General features: G+C 41.8%; 1 protein-coding gene and 1 pseudogene across 1 annotated transcript in view; both read right to left on the bottom strand.

Annotated features, from left to right (window-relative positions):
- Positions 1-20,847, bottom strand: part of FGF13 (fibroblast growth factor 13) — a 536,870-nt gene that overhangs the window by 386,583 nt on the left and 129,440 nt on the right. The gene's annotated exons all lie outside the window — the stretch shown is intronic.
- On the bottom strand, positions 2,017-2,601 carry LOC136154226 (RNA polymerase II subunit A C-terminal domain phosphatase SSU72 pseudogene; annotated as a pseudogene).

Here is a 20,847-nt window from a genome sequence, read left to right as displayed (position 1 = left end):
GTATACCAAAATGAGATGAAAAAAGTGAGTTTCTATAATTAGCACCATGCTGTATCTCAACAAATGTATGTAATTGTAGGTTCCCAGAATGGACAGAAAGATTCAAAGAAATACACAGTTCAGTCACATCCTATCATACATGCAGAGAGGATTTTAGATCAAACACCAGGACCCATGAATCCTACCACCTAAACTATGGCAACAGGAACCTGGGTAGCCACATGAGATGAGGTCCTGATTTGATCTATGCTGGTGGCCCTTTCTCCCTTTGAAAGCTATACTGAGTTCAAGAGGATTAATCAACTGAAAAGTTACTCTTCAGAACTGCCTTCATCTTCTATGTTCTAAGAGAGGGGGAAAAAAAAAAACCGGGAAATGAGGAGGGGAGAAAGTATTTTAAGCATCTAAGCATCACTTTCATTATTAATACAGCCAAGGTCTGAAAATTCTGCTGAATATTTAAGGAAAGACTTTTTAATCTTGCACAAAAACCAACCCAAAGTTAGGTGATTAAAAAAATAATCACTGAACCCTTTCAGTTTTCAGTGATGCATAAAGAGAGGGAAGAAAACTACACAGTTTCCGTGATAAACTTAGCCTCTTCATCTAAAATCCTGAGTCACCTGACCCTTCTACTCTACCCAGCAGAGAGCCACCACACTGCATACCTGAATCACTGCCACAATAATGGATGGTATGACACCAGGCTTTTCTATAAGGTAAAGGAAGATTTCTTCAAGGGTAAGAACAATAACTTAGAGAATATTTTAAGTGAAACTGTCCAGGAGGGTCTGCCTGCTCCACTACTTCAGATTTGTCAAACTCCAGGAGATAGGACTTAACTTTTCCAACCATCTCCTCAGGGGAACCTTCTGGATTATGTGTGGCCCACTACCCAAAGGCCCCAAGAAACCCTTTGGCATGGCAATGTCCATTTCCCTATTCTTTTGCACAGATGTAGCACACATCCTTTTCCAAATCACTTTGTACATGCAACACTATTTTCCAGATTCATCTTTATTGATGAATGGGTGGATACCATTCAATCATTCAAAGTGCCACTGATAATACTAATTCATTCTCATATCTGGCCATTCACTTTTGATAGAGCAATACACATTCTGGTTTATGTCTTCTCACACATGCAAGGATTTCTCCCTGGTTAACATCTAGAAGTGGGACTTTGGGACCATAATAAGGCATGCACATCTTCAACTTTGCTAGATATTGCTAATGCTCTCCAAAGGAGGTGTATAAATTTATATTCCCACCAGAACTTCAAGTTCCCCCACATTTTTCTGTGGTATGACCACTTGGCATGATCATGCTTTTTAATTTTTGCTAATCTGACCCTCCCTTGGGAAAGACAAGGGTCAATATCTTTTTATATTGACTAATTTGACCCTTGTGAAAAGTTATTTTGAGTTTAACTTACCTTTTCCTCATTACCTGAGAGGTTGAGAACCTTTTCTCATTTGTGGCTCAGCCGGTAAGGAATCCACCTGCAATGTAGGAGATCCAGGTTCGATACCTGGGTCAAGATGATCCCCTGGAGAAGAAAATGACAACCCACTCCAATATACCTTTTGTTAATATTATTACTAATGACCATTCACATCTATGGCAGAATTCTTTTCAAAAGTTGATCCTGTTACTTTATTCAGGAATTCTTACATTCTAAGCAATTAGGGAAGCTAGAAAAGGGACGCTCGGTGAGAGGCAGATGTCTTGGGGGAAATGTCTATCAATCGTTTCCTCTTTTTCGGTTAACGAAAAAAAAAAAAACTACAGTCAAGATTCTACTCATAAGGTAAAGTGGGACGGGAAAAACGTTTGTTTGTGATCTGGTATTTCCATATCTTCTCACTGCATACAGTACCGTTCACTGGATATTGCTAACGTCCACTGGCAGAATAACTAAGGGTCCAAACAAGTATCAGGAAGCAAAAAGTACTACCAAAAGGAAAGTCAAGAAAATGGCTTCAAGCGGACGGTGGGATGGACATCAGGCTGGGCTCAGTAGAAGCAGACGGTGTGCAGGAAGCTCCTGCCGCACTTTCCCTCGAACTCCTGCAGCAGCTTGTCGATCCCGTTCTCCATGTCCTCCATGCGCTGGATGGACTGGCACAGGTCGCAGATGAGGAACGCTCCCAGGGTGGCCTCCTTGTGGGTGTCCAGAATGTCCACGTTGACCACATGCACGGGGTGGCAGGTCTCCTGCTCCCTGGAATTCAGATCTTTCACCACCTGGTCATACACTCGCTCTTCACAGGTGAGGATGAGGTCAAACGGATCTGTGCACTCCTGGAACCTCTCCGGCCTGGGCTTGATATTCTTATTTCTTTCCAGCATCGGTAAAATGCCATTCCGCGTATAGTATTCTTTGTCTTTCCTAAGGAGGTCTTTGTACATCTCCTCATACGTGGTTCTGAAATCATAGACGTTTGGCCTGTCACGTGCTGGTCCTGGAAGCTTCACGTTTGTTGCGGTTCCGAAGGACCGGACGCTGAATCCTCTTTTGCTGAGGATGTTGTGCGCCTCCATGCTCCGGTTCTGGTTGCTCCAGCATACCACTGCGACGCGCACTGGAAACGACGGCATGACTGCGGCTGCACTCACAGAGATTCACAGCTCAGAACTTTCGCTTCTGAACTCCTGCTGTGAACTCCTGCCGTTTCCACAGAAGCAAGATGGTGGCCGCGACGCCCGGAAGCGGAAGCTGAGGCGCTGGCAACATAGAGTACCAGGACGTACGGTGTGGGCTTGTATAATGTGTCCTGGCAGCCTCCTCGCGCAGGCCCAGGTTGCTGGGCCGCAAGATGAGGGCCCCTGCAGTTCGGAAATCATTGACAGAGGAACCAGGGTGCTACAGTCCTCCGGGTCGTAAAAGTCAGACACGACTGAGCAACTAAACCACCACCACCACCATAGTTGAATCAGGTTATCCCTCTGTAAAATGCCTGGTCATATCCTTTGTACGTTTTTCTAATGAATATCTGTCTTTCTCATAATGATTTTTAGAGTACAGCTTCTAGATATTCCGTTCAGTTGCTCAGTCGTGTCCGACTCATTGCAACCCCATGGACTGCAGCACGCCAGGCTTTCCTGTCCATCATCAACTCCGGAGCTTGCTCAAACTCATGTCCATCAAGTCGGTGATGCCATCCAACCATCTCATCATCTGGCGTCCCTTCTCCTCTAGATATTAATGTCCCGTCTCCTTCTAGATGTTAATCCTTCCTTATTTATAAGAACTAAAAATAGCTCCCACCATGGTGCATAGCACCCATAATGGTGCATTATTTTAAATTTTCTTTGTGGTATATACTTCATCAACTAGTCTTTACTTTTAATGAAGGCAAATGTATCTATCTTGTATAGTTTTCATTTTGTGTTTTTAAGAAACCTTTCCCTACTTTGAGATCATTAAGGTATTCTTCATCTTTTTCAGGATCAAATAATTCTTGCTTTTAACATTTATATCATTAATCCATCTTGAGTTTCCATTTCTGTATAGTATAGGGTAGGAATTTTTTTTTACCATCTACATAGCCAATTTTCCCAGGACTATTCTATTGATTTGTAATGTCTCCTCTGTCATAAACCAAGTTCTCATATATGTATGAGTTTGTTTCTGGAATTTCAATTTTGTTCTATTGGTACATTTGTCTGTCCTTGTACTAATATCACATTTTTGTTAATATGGGTGAATAACAATTCTTAGCATCTTATAGAGCTACTCTCATATTATTTTTTTTCTGTAGAGAATCTTGACTAATCTTTACCCTCTTTCCACATAGATTTAGGGCAAGTTTGCCAAGTTTTAGGAAAAAAAAACTGTTGGAGAGTTTGATTGGAATTGCACTGAACTGCAAGTTAATTTGTGGAGAATTGATTTATGTATCATATTGAATCTTCCAAACAATTTAATTGGTATATATCTTGTATTATTTAAATTTTGTTCATTGTTTATGGAATTCAATAAAAGCTCATAATATTTCCTTAAAAGACATACATTTTGTTAGGTACAGCTCCGAACTTATTATGGGTTTTGCTACTATGTAAATAGAATTTTTTTCCATTCAAATTTTGCAATTTACCTTGCAAATAAACTCTAATTCTAGTATTTATTCATAAATTACATAAATAACTAAGGAAATAGAGCTTGTGTGCTTGAAAGTAGCTGACATTCTGAGCTCACTAAAATAGAGTCAATTTTTTCCTTTCATTAAACAAAGTGGGATAATTCCTATTATGTTCAAAGGCTGTGTTTTAGTTAGTGCGACAGTGTTTCCATGTTTCAGAAGTGATATTTTTTCCTATGAAAGCTTCTACTTTTCCTACCAGGGACTCACTCCATTATAGTATTTATATATGCAAAGCTTTTTCTTCTTATTCTTTAGAATATGTTTTGGTCCTTTATTTTCATTTAAGGTATACACTTGTTCAAAGTCATGGTTTTTTTGTCCTTAGAGGATTATAAGTTTAGAGAGCATACACACACATACACATGCAAACATACTTTATCTGGGTTCTTTTATATACATGAAGTGTTTCTTCTTTTTTAAAAATTGAAGCAGAATTGATTTACAATGTTGAACCAATCTCTGCTGTACAGCAAAGTAACTCAGTTTTACATAAATACATATGTATATATATAAAATATTCCTTTCCATTATGATTTATCTCAGGAGAATGGAGGAAGTTCTCTGTACTATACAGCAGAACCTTCTTATTGACCAGTTCTACATGTAATAGTGTATATTTACCAACCACAAATTCCAAGTCTATCCTTCTCCCCTCCTCCTCCTTGGCAACCTCAAATCTGATCTCTATGTCCTTGAGTCTGTTCCTGTTTAATAGATAGGTTCATCTGTGTCATACTCTACATTCCACATATAAGTGACATCACATGGTATGTCTTTCTCTTTCTTAGCTCACTTTGTATGATAATCTCTAGTTGCATCCATGTTGTTGCAAATGGCATTATTTTGGTTTGTATGGTGAGTAGTCAACAAAAACAAGACCGGGAGTTGACTGTGGCTCAGATCATGAACTCCTTATTGCCAAATTCAGGTTTAAACTGAAGAAAGTAGGGAAAACCACTAAACCATTCAGGTATGACCTAAATCAAATCCCTTACGACTATACAGTGGAAGTGAGAAATAGATTTCAGGGACTAGATCTGATAGACAGAGGGCCTGATGAACTATGGACGGAGGTTCGTGACACTGTACATGAGACAGGGATCAAGACCATCCCCGTGGAAAAGAAATGCAAAAAGGCAAAATGGTTGTCTGAGGAGGCCTTACAAATAGCTGTGAAAAGAAGAGAAGCGAACAGCAAAGGAGAAAAGGAAAGATATTCCCATTTGAATGCAGAGTTCCAAAGAATAGCCAGGAGAGATATGAAAGCCTTCCCCAACGACCAATGCAAAGAAATAGAGGAAAACAACAGAATGGGAAAGACTAGAGATCTCTTCAAGAAAATTAGAGATACCAAGGGAACATTTCAGGCAAAGATGGGTTCGATAAAGGATAGAAATGGTATGGACCTAACAGAAGCAGAAGATATTGAGAAGAGGTGGCAAGAATACACAGAAAAACTGTACAAAAGAGATCTTCACGACCCAGTTAATCACAATGGTGTGACCACTCACCTAGAGCCAGACATCATGGAATGTGAAGTCAAGTGGGCCTTAGAAAGCATCACTACAAAAAACTAGTGGATGTGATGGGATTCCAGTTGAGCTATTTCAAATCCTAAAAGATGATGCTGTGAAAGTGCTGCACTCAATATGCCAGCAAATTTGGAAAACTCAGCAGTGGCCACAGGACTGGAAAATGTGTTTTCTTTCCAATCGCTAAGAAAGGCAATCCCAAAGAATGCTCAAACTACCGCACAGTTGCACTCATCTCACATGCTAGTAATGCTCAAAATCCTCCAAGCCAGGCTTCAGCAATACATGAACTGAGAACTTCCAGATGTTCAAGCTGGTTTTAGAAAAGGCAGAGGAACCAGAGATCAAATTGCCAATATCCGCTGGATCATCAAAAAGCAAGAGAGTTCCAGAAAACCATCTACTTCTGCTTTATTGACTATGCCAAAGCCTTCGACTGTGTGGATTACAATAAACTGTGGAAAATTCTGAGAGAGATGGGAATACCAGACCACCTGACCTGCCTCTTGAGAAACCTATATGCAGGTCAGGAAGCAACAGTTAGAACTGGACATGGAACAACAAACTGGTTCCAAATAGGAAAAGGAATACGTCAAGACTGTATATTGTCACCCTGTTTATTTAACTTATATGCAGAGTACATCATGAGAAACGCTGGGCTGGAAGAAGCACAAGCTGGAATCAAGATTGCCGGGAGAAGTATCAACAACCTCAGATATGCAGATGACACCACCCTTATGGCAGAAAGTGAAAAGCAACTAAAAAAAAGCCTTTTGATGAAAGTGAAAGAGGAGAGTGAAAAAGTTGGTTTAAAGCTTAACATTCAGAAAACTAAGATTATGGTATCTGGTCCCATCACCTCATGGGAAATAGATGGGCAGACAGTGGAAACAGTGTCAGACTTTATTTATTTGGGCTCCAAAATCACTGCAGATGGTGACTGCAGCCAAGAAATTAAAAGACACTACTTGGAAGGAAAGTGATGACCAACCTAGACAGCATAATAAAAAGCAGAGACATTGCTTTGCCAACAAAGGTCCGTCTGGTCAAGGCTATGGTTTTTCCAGTAGTCATGTATGGATGTGAGAGTTGGACTGTGAAGAAATCTGACTGCCAAAAAATCGATGCTTTTGAACTGTGGTGTTGGAGAAGACTCTTGAGAGTCCCTTGGACTGCAAGGAGATCCAACCAGTCCATCCTAAAGGAGATCAGTCCTGGGTGTTCATTGGAAGGACTGATGCTGAAGCTGAAACTACAGTACTTTGGCCACCTCATGCAAAGAGTTGACTCACTGGAAAAGACCCTGATGCTGGGAGGGATTGGGGGCAGGAGGAGAAGGGGATGACAGAGGATGAGATGGCTGGATGGCATCACCAACTCGATAGGCATGAGTTTGAGTAAACTCAGGAAGTTGGTGTTGGACAGGGAGGCCTGGCGTGCTGTGATTTATGTGGTCGCAAAGAGTCGGACACGACTGAGCAACTGAACTGAACTGAGTAGTCCATTGTGGAGAAGGCAATGGCAACCCACTCCAGTACTCTTGCCTGGAGAATCCCATGGATGGAGGCACTTAGTAGGCTGCAGTCCATGGGGTCGCGAAGAGTCGGACACGACCGAGTGACATCACTTTCACTTTTCACTTTCCCATATTGGAGAAGGAAATGGCAACCCACTCCAGTGTTCTTGCCTGGAGAATCACAGGGACAGGGGAGCCCAGTAGGCTGCCGTCTATGGGGTTGCATAGAGTCGGACACGATTGAAGTGACTTAGCAGCAGCAGCGGCAGCAGTAGTCCCTTGTATTAATAAAAAGAAGGTAACTTGATAGATTTCTTGCTTGAATACACTCAAGGTGAGGGAGTACATTCTCTAATGAGCTGTCAAGTCCTTTACTTAAGAGATACGAACAAACTGAATTTTGAATAAGCTGGTACAGAAGCAGTAGCCATAGAAAAGTGGACCTGTGGACCTGTAAGAGAAACCACTGGATAAGAATATTCTCTAAATTCTTCCCAATGATCCTGTCTCCTCTTCACTTGTTATTTGGTCTAAATTAAATAAATTTTTTTAGAGGACCTAGAAGAAAGGAAGAACAAACTTCTTGATCCAAACATACTGAGGGCAGATGGGCAAACCTTACAAAAACATAAGACCTGAAACAAGTGAAACATGGGAAAAGAGATACCAATATTGGATGCCATGTTGGTTGTTAGAATTTGTCTTTATAACATTTTCTCCTTGATTTTTCCTGTTGAAGAGGCTCACTGTTGATTTTTATATATTGAGCCTATACCCAGAAACCTTGTGGAACCTTATATTAGTTATACTCATTTGTCTACATATTTTAGTACATTATCTGTGTAGACAATCATGCCTTCTGTGAAAATAAAATGTTTTCAACCCTTATATTTTTCTTTTCCCAATGAAATGGTTAGGATTTCATTAATAAAGCTGAATAAAAACAGTGACTACAGATATCCTTGTCAGTCTTGTTCCTGACTTGAAAGGCATATGGACATCTTGAAGAAATCTCTAGTCTTTCCCCTTCTGTTTTCCTCTATTTCTTTGCACTGATCACTGAAGAGGGCTTTCTTATCTCTCCTTGCTATTCTTTGGAACTCTGCATTCAAATGGGTATATCTTTCCTTTTTCCTTTGCCTTTAGATTCTCTTCTTTTCTCAGCTATTTCTAAGGCCTCCTCAGACAGCCATTTTGCCTTTTTGCATTTCTTTTTTGGGGGGATGGTCTTGATCACTGCTTCCCGTACAGTGTTTCCTGTACAATGGCACTCTATCAGATCTAATCCCTTGAATTTATTTGTCACATTCACTGTATGATCATAAGGGATTTGATTTAGGTCATACCTGAATGGTTTAGTGGTTTTCCCTACTTTCTTCAATTTAAGTCTGAATTTTACAATAAGAAGTTCATGTTCTAAACCACAGTCAGCTCCTGGTCTTGTTTTTGCTGACTGTATAGAACTTCTCCATCTTTGGCTGCAAAGAATATAATCAGTCTGATTTCAGTATTGACCATCTGGTGATGTCCATGTGTAGAGTCATCTCTTGTGTTGTTGGAAGAGGGTGTTTGCTATGACCAGTGTATTCTCTTGGCAAAACTCTGTTAGCCTTTGCCCTGCTTCATTTTGTACTCCAAGGCCAAACTTGCCTTTTACTCCAGGTATCTCTTGACTTCCTACTTTTGCATTCCAGTCCTCTATGATGAAAAGGACGTCTTTTGGGGTTGTTAGTTCTAGAAGGTCTTATAGGTCTTCATAGAATCATTCAACTTCAGCTTCTTTGGCTTTAGTGTTTGGGGCATAGACTTGAATTACTGTGATATTGAATGATTTGCCTTGGAAACAAACAGAGCTCATTCTGTCATTTTTGAGATCGCACCCAAGTACTGCATTTTGGACTCTTGTTGAATATGAGGGCTACTCCATTTCTTCTAAGGGATTCTTGCCCGCAGTAGTAGATACAATGGTCATCTGAAAGAAATTCGACCATTCCAGTGCATTTTAGTTTACTGATTCCTAAAATGTCAATGTTCACTCTTGCCATCTCCTGTTCACTTGCTAGCTCCCCATCACTGCCATCACCAAAGATGTCTTGGACAAAGTACTGTCCAGAGAACCTTAGCTACAACAAAGATCAATCACATGGATCCAAGCCATTTAAAAGGTTTAGGCATCTAGTTTCGATGTTTTCCTACTCTCACCAGGAATGTTGCTGGAACACCTAGAATCAAAAACTTTACTCACAGAGCCATTTGTTCCCTACTGAATGAAGCTTGTGTAAGTTTTGTGTAAGTTTACAACAGAACTTAGTGTGATGAGCTGGCAATAAATGTTTGCCAAGTTTCAAAGGCTTAGAGGAAAGATATCATAACCCTGAAAGACATTTTCTTTTTAGTTTTATTTGGAAGTGTTTTTAACTCTAAGAACAAAAGGTAGTCCTTGGACTGTCTCTTTTCTGATAGCTGACACTACATTTCTCTACTGTTATCAGTTTCCTAAATAAGTGTAGTTGTATTTAATTACTGCTGAATACAGGGGAGATGTGTGTTAGTCCTTTTGTTCAGTACTTTAGGATCAGAGGAATAACAGGTGTGGCAGTGTGTCAGTGTTTCTTCATTCATTTCAGAGTCACCTGTATCACCAAAATGTACAACTCATCCAGCCCACCAACCTTAAGGAACTGCAATAAATACAATTCTAAAGAATTCAAAGCTAGCTCTATCTTTCCCTCAGATATCAAGTGTGGATGGAATGTTTTATTGAATAGTTGCCATCTCAAGAAAGGTTATAGCAGGCAGATGATGTGAACGAGCAAAACGTGCTCTTAAATCACTAGATATGACAGGCCCAACCTGAAGGAAACTAAGCCTGTTTAGGTTCAGAGAAGTGAAGCAACCTGCCCAAGGTCACACAGTTCATCCATTTTTCTCGTCCACTGCTTCCATCCCAGTCTAAGTTACAACTGTGCCTGGTCTAGTCCACTGCAGCAGCCTCCTAAAGACTCCCACTGCCTCCAGTGGGGCTCCTGCTTTGATCCATTCTCCACCTCCTTATAGCTGGAGTGAGCTAATTAAAACATTATCTTACTGAAAACCTGCTAATGGCTTAACATTGTTATTACAAAAATGCTTAAACACTATATTTTTTACCATGAACAGGTAGGCCTATAAGGGGCTGCCCTCTTCCTATCTCTTCAGCCTCAGCTTTACTCACTCCTTACATCATGTGCTCTGCTCCAGACATGCTGGCCTTCAGGTAATGTACTAGAACCTACTGGATTACCTCCTTATACCTGCTCATCCCTCTTTAGGGAAGGTTCCTTTTACACACCCTTGCCTAAATAGCTCTTCATTCTTCATATTCATTTCTGATATCTCACCTCAAGTCTCACTTCTTTGGATCATGAAATTCCATCAGTGAAGTTCACCAACACTACAGGTGAGGTTAGGTCTCTCATACATGTACTTTTTCTTCATAGCACCCACCATGTTTGTTACGTAGAAAGTTCAATACCTCTTTGGTGAATGCGTGAAGCATCTGATTGAGGTCTGTCTTCTTGACTAGATGGGAAGCTCCAAAAGCATCACTAGTGCCATAGATGAAGTAGATACAGATGGATGAAGTAGATACAGGACTTGAACCAGGGATTCAATCTCTCCCAAATCCCTCCTGTTCCCCAGATTTTACCTTCCCACTCTGCCTTACTCCTCTGTTCCTCTGTCCCCACCTGTCAGAACAGTGGTCCTCTTCCAACAGACACTGCCTAATTCCACTGGTAGCTCAGGGGGCGCTATTCCCAGTTTCACCTAGTCACTCATGGGCAATTACTCATTGTCTAGGAACAGCCTTCATCAGGGGCAGAAGCAGCAGTTACCTGCTAGTACCCCAAAAACCACCATCAGGACACTGTTACTTCCCATTAAGGAAGCAGTCCTCTTTTTAAATGCCCACAGGTCCGTTATGGGGAAGGTAACGTTTGCCCAATCCACCCCTCAGTCAACATGTTTCACTGCACACTCTTCACCTGGCTCAGAGTTGATTGAGGTGCTCACACAATTAAATGGAAGAAAGAACTGAAATCAGAGAGAATGGATGAGAAAGAAAAGGTTCTCAATTTGGCCACAGGCTGAATCTGACTTTCTCTTCTGGCAAACGTTCCCATGAATTTGGAATGAATAACTTCATGTTAAACCTATACATACCTGAATATTAAATTACCTATCCCAGAACAATGGCAAATGGTATGTGTGTATCTCTCTAGTTATAAGGTTGGCCAAAAAACTCATTCACATTTTTCCATAAGATATTATGGAAAAAACAAACAGTTTGGCCAACCCAAATATTTACACAGCTTGAATCTACAATGACAAGCAAAGATTCCTCATAAGAAAAAGTGCTCTCTGATGATTATTTTGTTATTCTTGTTGTTCAGTCACTAAGTCATGTCCAGCTCTTTGTGACCCTATGGACTGCAGCCCACTATCCTTCATTATCACCTCCCCAGTAGAAAGAACATCACACTTTTCTGGTCACCTAACACCAAAGCACTTTATAGGCCATTAGTGGATTCTGGATTAGAAAACCCAAAATGTGCAGAATGGGGACTTGTGATGTGAAAGGGAAAGTGAAAGTCGCTAAGTCGTGTCCGACTCTCTGCGACTCCATAGTCCATGGAATTCTCCAGGTCAGAATACTGGAGTGGGTAGCCTTTCCCTTCTCCAGGGGATCTTCCCAACTCAGGGATCAAACCCAGGTCTCCCACATTGCAGGTGAATTCTTTACCAACTGTGCTATCAAGGAAGCCCTTTTGTGATCTGAATGTGGCCTAATTATCACATGGTCAAACACAGTCAGTGCAATCACTGGAATAAATGCACTGGTATGGAAGCATAATTTGCACTCGTGAATACTGAGCTATTTACCTGAAGCAGCATCTGTTTTTCAAGTTCACCAGAACCAAAAAAGAAAAGGGAACGGAAGGGAAGAACCCACCATCTTCGGCAAGTACAGAGGTTAATTTGCTTTAAAGTAACCAACATTAGTGGGTGGTATTTTGTTTATTTTAGTGATCAGATGTGTTCTCTCCATTGTCTCTTAGACCAGTGAAATAAGAAGATTAAGTAGAAATGTGAATAAAATGCTACCATAGTGTTTCTAATGAGTTTGATTCCACACCAATCTGAATACTTCAGAGGTGAAAAAGAATCTGGACTCTGATTCTCACCTGAGAACCTGGGAGGAGAAAAATTCCCATTTTTTTCTCAGGGCCCTGACCTGATCTTTTGACAACTCTGAGAACTCAAAGCCTGGAAGGTGGTGAGGTCACTTGGCCCAGGTAACAAATTGTGCCTGTGAGGTCTGCCCAGAAGTGTCATAGGAGGATTTCAGCCCATGAAGAAAACAGTGTCTGGCACAGGGGTGTTGATTTGACGACATGGAAGAGGAGAAAGAATGGTCTTTCTGAAATGTGCAGATTTGAAGAGGTGGGGTTGTGTGGAATGGCAGGATTGTTTTTCCTGCACCACTGCACCTGAGCTGCTCTGGGGAATCGATTTCTTATGCTACGAAAGGACAGGACAGTGTGATGCTGACTGGCCCTGGGGACACAGCTTCAATTCAAGTGCATTGATTCAACAAGGATGGCATTGTTTTCTAGTAGGATCCAGCTGCCCACTCGCCAGACCCCATGGTGATTCTTATTTAAAAAGCATGAGGCATCTCTGAAACTTTAATATGCACTTTTACAGAACAATACAGGACTAAAATGTAAAGCACATCATTTTGCCTGTGTTGTTTTTAGTATTTGATTCAAGTGCATGTAAACTGTGAACGATCTCAAATGTATGGTTCAATCAGAGGTCACCAGGAGATGACTTAGTTGAGCTGAAGGATGTTTAAATAAATGAATGGTATTAAGGACCACACAGTTGATAACCACAAATGATTCATTCAATTCATCATTCCAATAATTAAGATCAACTGTGAAAAAAAATTGGATCCAATCAATGGAAAAAGAACCTGAGAGAACACACAGCCCATTCTTGACATTATAAGTGATCTCTAAACCCAACGCCACTAATGTTTCTTGAGAACTTATGTGAATTGATCATAATTAGCTATTTTGCCTTCTTTACACACATCAGCCAAGATGGCCCTTCAACTGTGCTCAGTAATTAGCTCCCATCTTTAACTCCTACGTGCATCAAGGAAGGATGGACAAAAAATGTGACTTAGAATCAGACAGGTCTGGATTCAAATCCTGATTTCACCGCTTATGGCTACATGACTGTGAGCAAAACGTCATGAGGACGATTTTACAGATTGTCACAAGGATGGAAAGAAAGCATCAGTAAAAATGCCTGGCATATGATATTACTCAATAAACGTCAATGGTACCTCCACTGAAAAAGCCACCGGAACAGAATTAAAATAAAGATTATCAATAGAACGTTTCTTACTGATTAGTTTAAAGCAATGTTTGTTGAAGTTCAGGTTCATTTAGAAATCAAACCCACCTTTGAATGCCACAGGGAATTTTTACTTCTGTATTTAGACATACTGGGCCACCTCATTGCAGAACAGAAAGCAGTGTTAGGCAACTCGATTCTTAAGAGTAGGGACCATGTTTCATGGTTTTTGGGTCCCCAGTACTTAGGCACAGTGCCAGGAACAACATCAATACTCAATATATACACACAAGCCTACATATATACATACCTAGCTTTATAAAGTGGTATCATAGCATGGAATCTTAACCAGCCGCTAAAATAGATTTGAAGCAGATACTTCACTTTTCATATTAAAAGCTATCTTTTAAGAACATTTTAAGAGCAGAGATTCTCAGTGGGGATAGAACTCCAGACAACCTGTGAACTTCTTAAAATGGAGAAGCGTAATCGCTACCTAAGAATCAATAATAGTAAGCACTTAAATAGGAGATGTATATTTTACCTATGTACTGTCCCCTGTACGTCAACTCATTCACCCCTCTCAACAACCATATGAAGGCAGTGTTAACATTTTACCCATTTGACAACAAAGTGAGGGTACTTGGAGAGGGTAAGTGATTTGCCAAAGAGCACGTGACTAGCAAGAGACAGAATCAGTATTCACACCAAAGTCCACGTGACCCCCTCCATCTACCTGATCTACCTGAACAACACCCATAGGGCTGCAGCTTGTGCATTTCTCTTTCTTTTTCTTAAAGTTTCCACAATGGTTCTGATTAATATGCCTAGTTAAGAGTCAGGCAATCAAGGAATGATTAGATAAAAAAGACATGCAAGAGAGGGACTTCCCTGGCAGTGCAGTGATTAAGACTTCTCCTTCCAGTGCAAGGGGTACAGATTTGATTCCTGGCCAGGGAGCTAAAATCCTACATGCCTGTCAGCCAAGAAATCAAAGCATAAAAGAAGCAATACTGTAACAAATTCAATAAAGACTTTAAAAGTGGTCCATATCAAAAAAAGTTTTTTTTAAACATGCAAGAGAAAGAGAAGGAAACCAAATGGCCCAGGCCATTAGCACAGTTCTCCAAATCCAAATAACAGTATGCAAAATAACCCATCCCTGTGACTCAAGCAGAAATTAGACCTTCACATGGTTACAAATCACCTTTACAAGCTTTTAAACTCTTCTACCACTATTGGCTCACCCTAAACAATCTGTCACCACATAGCGAGGCTGGTCCGGCTGTTTCCAGAGAGGGCACAATTGTATGGTGTCAACCAGGCCTGATAGATGGGATTGTTAAGGACAATGACATGCTCTATGAGGTATCCTAACTTACTATCAAAGAGTAGATGTTATTAGCAGTTAATATTGTCTATTCTTCTCCCAGCTGAATTTTTAAAAACTGTGGACAGTGGATCTAAACTTCAATGTTATTGCAGAATCAAGAAGCAACTACTTCCCTAGTTCCATAACGAATGCTGATCAAATACATGTGAATTGGAAAAGTATATTTAATTTGCAGGTTTCTGTCTACATGGTCTGCTTCTGTTTTCTTTGATAAGATTAGTGAACAAAGTTTAGAGGACTTTTTTTAGTTCAAACATTTTCCCATAATGGCAAATCAATCTGCTCGGGCAAACAGAACATCAAAACATTCACCATCAGGAGCTATCACGGGAAGTTGATCCGATTTACACATAAAAACACCTGCTAAAACTTAAATGAAACTTAATAGAGGAACAAAACTGGATAAAGGATTTTTTGAGTCTTTTAAAGCAGCAACTACAATAGCTGCAAGAGTATGGACAAATGGTACCAAGTCTAATCAATCTTGTATAGTTCTTCTGCACTGTTGCAAATACATTTCATACCAGGGTAGAGTAAGCACACAGCAGGCAAAATGTGGTAGCTGAAGTCAAGCATAGCTAATATGCTGCTTAGAACAGGTGAGATTTACAGAATTCCCTGATCCATCCTGATTGGCTCTGGTATAGAGGACTGATTCCTAGCATGCTTTTCTTCTATGATTTTTATGTCCATGATATATATATGCTGCTTGGATCTAAACAGATACAGGAGATGGTAGCAGTATGTGAGCAGAAAGCCTATTCTGTTTTACATGGCAGTATTATGGATGATAGTAAGGCAATTTGTCATGCCGAGACTGGTAGGTGGGAGCCAGCAGCAGGTCTCAGACTCTCCCACCAGAGTTAACAACAGCTTAGAGAAACGGGCCAGGGCGGGGGCAGGATGATAGCATGGAGAAGAACAAAATGGAAACCTAACACCCACTGAGCCAGCAACACCACAAGATGTAACAAAGTCTCGGACATAAAGGAGGCCCAGTCATCAGAATGGGCTTCTCAGGTGGCTCCGTGGTAAAGAATCCACCTGCAAATGCAGGAGATGTGTGTTTGATTCCTTGGTCGGGAAGGTCCCCTGAAGAAGGAAATGGCAACCCACTCTAGGATTCTTGCCTGGGAAATCCCATGGACAGAGGAGCCTGGAAAGCTACAGTCCATGGGATAGTAAAGAGTCAGACATGACTTAGTGAATAAACAAACAAAAAATAAAGTCATCAGAATATATACTAGGAGCCCAGAACACAAGACTCCAGAACAGCTTCCCTGGACAAAGGCCATTCCTCCTCTAGCTCCTTTTAAAATCCATTTTTCAAGAAGAGTTGGGGGCTGAAGCCCTCCCCACCCACACACATGCTCTCCCCACCCAGCAACTATTACATGCCTGGAGTGAGCTATGGGAGAGTTCTAAATGGAGACGTATAAGTAATCCAACATGCAAATGCATTGAAGTACAGTGCAGAGTGTGGACAGGGACTTCCCTGACAGTCCAATGGATAGGACTCTGTGCTTCCACTGCAGGAAGCACAGGTTCGATCCTTTGTCAGGGAACTAAGATCCTGCAAATTGTAGACCTCCCCCCCAAAAAAGTGTGGGCAGTTTAATCACAAAGTTCTGGGTTCAGAAGCCAGGTCTGAAGCTGCTAGCTGTGTCCTAGTGGATAAATCACCTGATGTCATCTAAAAATGAGGGTAGTAGTACTTCACCCTATGACTGTTGAGAGGATTAAATGACTCAGTGCATTTAAAGCACTTAGTGAAGCATCTTCAGCATGGCAAGTACTCAATAAAACTCATTAATTGCTATTATCATTATTAACAAATGACCAGAAGGCTTTTATGTTGCCCAAAATGAATAGGCTGCTACCTCAAAAGATCATAAAAAGCAGAATCATAACGAGTTTTTCCCTAACATACCTGTTATGAAGTTTCTTAAAATTAAATATTCAACAAGCCCAGTGCCAGTCTCTCTTGCGTGCATACCTGTGCTTCTTCTGGAGCTCTGCCATTCTCTGTCTCTCTCTGCCCCGTATCTATTTGTAGCTAGGGAGGACAGATTTCATACCTGTGCAGAAGTGTTATCTGCCAAGTTATGAAATGAGGGAGAATGTGAAAAGGCAATGAAAAACATTAAGGAAGCAGAGGGAGACAAATCCAGGAGGAGGTTGGTATCCAGCCTCAATTCCATCTCCCCCCACCCAGGCTCCTCTCTGTCTTGCACTCTTGACAACACCCAACTCAGATTAAATCCAGCTCTTTAATGACTCCACACCTGCTCACAGGTGGATCACCATCCGCCATGCTGTCCGTTCCCCTTTAAACTGATGCCCTCAAAGCTCAAGGGTGAGTCTTCAGTGCTGCCTGCCACCCCACTCTACCCCTGTTACCGAAAGAGTGTGTAGGGTCTGGCTGCTCACTGCTCAAAAGCCAATAAACAGCCAGGTTGGTGGAAAGGAAAGTTTCCTGTATTTCAGATGCCAGCAATAGAGGGGGGAGGGTGGCAGACGTCTGTCCAAAGGCTGACTGCCCACCCCCTGCCCCACCAGCGCCGACTCTGCACCAGCAACCAGTGGAACAAGAGTTTTTGTAGCCACAAAGAGGGGGCTACGTGTAGAAACAGCACCGTCAGCTCTGACAGTCATCTCCACACTGGTCACTGGTGGTCTGGTCAGCATCACCTTGGTTATTTTAGATACAGTTAATCATTAGTTCCAGAGTCTGTTTGTTCCCATTGCTTGAAGCCAGTTTTCAGAATTTTAGCAACTTATGTCATGGGTACAGTCTGGTTATCATGTAGCTAACTTCTCCACCTGGGGGTTTAGTATCTATAAGACAGTTCACAAGATGTGGCTCAGAATATTGTCTATAGCCCTTGAGAAAAAACTAAAGGTCCTTGACTATGCTTAATAACTACATGATTATTATTTGGTTTCTTTTGACCATTTTCATTTTTCCCCCTGAATTTTTCATTTCTCTGATTAAATTTATTCTTTGACTAAAGTTTTCCATAGACAAAAGGCAGGCAGAGGACATGGGGGGGGGGGTAGGGTCCTGTTCCATTGCACCCCCTACCCCATTCATTTGTCTGCTTTCCCTGGATTATTTCATATGCCTCCTCTCTGCTCACACTGCTAACTCTCCTTTCTTCCTCCTCACTCTCAGCTGATGACCTAGCTTCTGATTTCAGTGAGAAAAAAGAAGCAATTAGGAGAAATTCCACATCTTCCCACCACCCTATCTACCCACCTACCGGCATCTGTACCCACCAGTTCTGGCTGTTAACTGTGGACGAAGGGTCTCTGTTCTGAAGGACAACCTTACAACAACACTAGGAAGCTAGTGCACCTGCTTTAATCTTCCCCATATTATGATATCAGAGTCATTACTTGATAATATACTATCAGTCTTTTTGTTTACTATCTGAGCACCCCCATTAGAATATAAGCTCCTTAAGGAAAATGTTGCATCCTGTGGCCAAAAGGAGTGCCAGGCACATATTAAGCACTCAGTGAATATGTCTGTGTGGAATGAATGGGGAAAAAAGAATGAATGAAAGAAAAACACGAATTTCTCACTGTGTTTCAAATTCTCTATTGAATGCTTAGAGTTCTCTCCCTCTCTCTCCCCCATGAACTCTTCCCCCACCAAAATCCCTGGGAGAGGAATCCAATGTCCCAGGGGGACATGTTATTAAAAGTTGATGCTCTTTGAGGAGGCATGTCATGGACATCCATGTGAATATGGATGCCTGCATTGAACCTGGTCATGACTAAAGAGTGCCAGTGAGTGAGGCCCCACCCACGGAGCAGAGCCAGCCAGGCAATATGGGAAGTAGGCTTGCCAAGCAAAGGTCTATTTAGATCTATCCAGATCCAATGACAGGAAGGCTTCTTAACTTCCTTCCTTCCTTGCCACTGAGCCTGAGGCTATGCCAAGGAAGTCCAACCCTCAAACATCTACAGAAAGTATCCCAGGGATGAAGTCTATGACTTGTATATGCCATCTGCACATTGCTCAAGAAGCCAGCCAGCCTGGACACAGAGGAGGCCTCTGGCTTGTACCTTCTATGCAGAAGATGCTCGGTTTCTGGGCACCATGGCCAGCATGGATGAAGGATCATAGAAGATAAGCAGTGTAAGGGGCTTGTTACTTACAGCACATGCATGATATGCATTAGGGAGGTTGTGAAGAAGATGGAGGAGATGGAGATGAAAGAGGAGGTGGAAGAAGCAAAAGGGACACTGGAGGCAGGGAAGAGGAGTGGAGAAGCTGGAAGAGGTGGAGAAGGGAAGAAAGAGAAGGTAGAGAAATAATTTAGTTTTACATGTCAGTGATAAATATTAACTTAACCTGAAGACTGCAAATGTGCTACTAGACTCTGGCAGTCACCAGCTCAGGCAAGTTGGATAAGTCCCTTTGCTCATGGGAACTTTGGTTTTTCTCACCACTCAATGCTGGAAGGTGGCATCTCCAAGGACCCTCACAGTTCTGACCTCTGTAAAATCATAATCTTTCCAGTCACCAGCTCGGCTCCATGATATGGGTCTGTCGAGCCACCAAGCACCAAGGCCAACCAGTACAGAGTTTGGAACTTCAGCAAATGTCCCTGAAAACAGGCAGAAAGTCCCTCACTGGAGCCTTAGCTGCCTTCCCACAGATCCCAAGGGCTTCCCTGGTAGCTCAGTTGGTAAAGAATCTTCCTGCAATGCAGGAGACCCCGGTTCGATTCCTGGGTCTGGAAGATCCACTGGAGAAGGGATAGAGTACCCACTCCAGTGTTCTTGGGCCTCCCTGGTAGCTCAGCTGGTAAAGAATCTGCCCGCAATGCAGGAGACCTGGGTTCGATCCCTGGGTTGGGAAGATAACCCTGGAGAAGGGAAAGGCTACCCACTCCAGTATTCTGCCTGGAGAATTCCATGGACTGTATAGTCCATGGGCTCACAAAGAGTCAAACACAACGGAGTGACTTTCACCTTCACAGATTCCAGCTTTCTTCCCAGGAAAACATTCTCCCAGAGGACCCACTGATGCTATGTCTCATTTCACAGCTCCATTTTCCTGAGAAATAAACAGCATAAACTAGCATTTGTTCCTCAGCACAGAATGAGCCAGTGCAATGAAGATCAGCCAATTTGTCCTTTCTTTAATACTGTTTATTGTCTCTTTAACGATGAATTCATTTGAGCAAGTGACCCCAGGTCCTAATTCACGGTGACCATTTAATATTCATGAGACCTCTCCCAATCTCGGCTCCTGGTCCCTTTTGACCTTTCAGAAACCACACCTAGCTGCCTCAGGAAGAGGCCACACTAGTCTTACTTTGGGAAAGGATCCAGCATGGCAGGCAGCACACATACAGTTCTTATGACCACATGGAGAAATCAACCGGAGACAGGCAGCCCCAGAGGCAGGCAGCCCAGACTAGGAAGAGAGGAGACACAGTCTATGAACACCACGTTGTTTCCTTACTGTTGAATCTTTCCAAGTTAACTGGTGTGGAATTTCAATCGCTTACCCATATATAGCCTTGGAATATCTTATAATTCAAAGAGGCATCATGGTATACTGGAGCTGGAATCCAAAAGACGAAAATAAAATTTTGGCTCCAACCACTTATCACACTTTGGGCAATCTACATAATTTCTCTGGGCCTCCTGACTCTCCCCGTCTCTAAAATGGAGACAATAATAGTACATAAGAAATAAGATCAACTAAGATATCTCTGACTCAAGCACATAGTATAGTGTCCCATACAAACAGAAAGAATAAATATGAGTTACTAGCCATGGATAGTATTATGAAACCATGGATATGAGCATGCTGTGGGAAATAAAAAG

This window comes from Muntiacus reevesi, chromosome X (assembly GCF_963930625.1).
Source record: "Muntiacus reevesi chromosome X, mMunRee1.1, whole genome shotgun sequence".
NCBI classification, from domain to species: Eukaryota; Metazoa; Chordata; class Mammalia; order Artiodactyla; family Cervidae; genus Muntiacus; species Muntiacus reevesi.
The sequence above is the reverse complement of the archived record's forward strand: the minus strand, read 5'-3'. Positions and strand labels throughout refer to the sequence as shown.